Here is a 2,580-nt window from a genome sequence, read left to right on the forward strand (position 1 = left end):
GCATACCCAGGGAGAACGTACAATTCTTGGTTAGAATGAAACCCAAAACATCAATGCTGTGAGGCAGTATTGCTAAGCACTGTCGCACCCATGCTGCCCACACTATCTTTTATTTCATTCATTTTTAGATCCCTTGTAATTCATGTACATTGTTTACGATATAATGTTTAACCTACATTATATTCTCATGTGCCAGGAAAACAGATATCCACTTCTTATGGAAAAAGTTTGGATTGGAGGTTATCTGCGCTAAAAAAGATTCGCTTATGTTTTTTATGAGAAAGAAGGGTATCACTTGACCCACCACAATACTAGGACAAATACAAATATCTCATTAGAAAAACAATAGCGCTTCAAAAAAATCTTTAAAAATACTCCCCTGTGGACGTGCTCTTAGGCGGTCTCTTTTCTGAGGGTCTCAGGATGATATCAAGGGTATATGCAAAAGAAGAGAGAGAGTATACACTTCCCCTTGTGCAATACTGTTAGCCGGTATGGTAATTCACTATATAGATTACTTCAAAAGGTATGAAAATTTTTTTTGTTTTTTTCGGGGATCTATTCCCCTTCCTATTGCACTCACAGGTTAAATGGTTTCAACAGGCATTCAATAAAAGTGTGCTCCAAATGGTATCTTCTATCTTGAAAAAAATTTATATATGTGGTTTGGGGGCGGTCCCCTACATTAATTACTTACAAGCTAGTACTTGTATAACTGCATATCGGATGGGTCTTTTCTCCGGATTATCGTTTTTTTCTCACTCCCTCATGCACTATCACTGGATAATGATATATACAAGGGAAGCACTGTGTAAAGTTCTTAGTTATCTTTAATCACAGTACATAAATTTACAGAAAAAAACTAAAAAAGTGGGTACACTTAGCTTCAAAGGTATTTCTGGGACCAGGGTTCCTATGATGTTTATAGGATACGACGGGGCCCCGACAATCCCAAAAGGAGTCCCTTCTGTCCACACTTTGAGCCAGTTCCCACCACAAGCAATAATGGAAGAGTCTCCACCAACGCGTTTCGATCTAAACGTAGATCTTTTTCAAGGTGTATGGATACTCTTCCATTGAGGGTTTAAATAACCCCTTAATTACACTTCAAGTCCATACATCTGTTGCACCTGGGCCCCATACCAGGTATATTCTAAAATAAATTAGTAGGTTCCGATTTGCAGTTATGTTTTTTACATGTTCCGGGTCCCGGCGACTTCCGGAAGTGCACGCAGCGTCACATCCGGCTATGTGCGGTCCGTCACTTCCGGTATTCTCGTGTGTCTCCTTCTCTTGAATGGTGTGTATGTTTATCCCGTGTCTCCTGCTCTTGAATGGTGTGTATGTTTATCGCCATGGCAGCGAGCGGCCATTTTTCCAGCACTAAAAATGGCCGCTCGATCACTGGACCAGATCACGTGACCGGAGGTCCCTCAGCGTAATAGACGGAGGATAGGACAGGAAGTCTGCGCTGCACGGGATAAACATACACACCATTCAAGAGAAGGAGACACACGAGAATACCGGAAGTGACGGACCGCACATAGCCGGATGTGACGCTGCGTGCACTTCCGGAAGTCGCCGGGACCCAGAACATGTAAAAAACATAACTGCATAATTTATTTTAGAATATACCTGGTATGGGGCCCAGGTGCAACAGATGTATGGACTTGAAGTGTAATTAAGGGGCTATTTAAACCCTCAATGGAAGAGTATCCATACACCTTGAAAAAGATCTACGTTTAGATCGAAACGCGTTGGTGGAGACTCTTCCATTATTGCTTGTGGTGGGAACTGGCTCAAAGTGTGGACAGAAGGGACTCCTTTTGGGATTGTCGGGGCCCCGTCGTATCCTGTAAACATCATAGGAACCCTGGTCCCAGAAATACCTTTGAAGCTAAGTGTACCCACTTTTTTTGTTTTTTCTGTAAATGTATGTACTGTGATTAAAGATAACTAAGAACTTTACACAGTGCTTCCCTTGTATATATCATTAACCAGTGATAGTGCATGAGGGAGTGAGAAAAAAACGATAATCCGGAGAAAAGACCCATCCGATATGCAGTTATACAAGTACTAGCTTGTAAGTAATTAATGTAGGGGACCGCCCCCAAACCACATATATAAATTTTTTTCAAGATAGAAGATACCATTTGGAGCACACTTTTATTGAATGCCTGTTGAAACCATTTAACCTGTGAGTGCAATAGGAAGGGGAATAGAACCCCGAAAAAAACAAAATATTTTTTTCATACCTTTGAAGTAATCTATATAGTGAATTACCATACCGGCTAACAGTATTGCACAAGGGGAAGTGTATACTCTCTCTCTTCTTTTGCATATACCCTTGATATCATCCTGAGACCCTCAGAAAAGAGACCGCCTAAGAGCACGTCCACAGGGGAGTATTTTTAAAGATTTTTTTGAAGCGCTATTGTTTTTCTAATGAGATATTTGTATTTGTCCTAGATATCCACTTCTATTCATAGTACACACCCCAGTATTAAGTGCCATTATCCACATATTATGTACTATGGGGGTAATTCAGACCTCATCGCTCGGCTGCGAATGTGCAACAGC

Source organism: Crinia signifera, chromosome 1 (assembly GCF_055691185.1).
Source record: "Crinia signifera chromosome 1, ASM5569118v1, whole genome shotgun sequence".
NCBI lineage: Eukaryota > Metazoa > Chordata > Amphibia > Anura > Myobatrachidae > Crinia > Crinia signifera.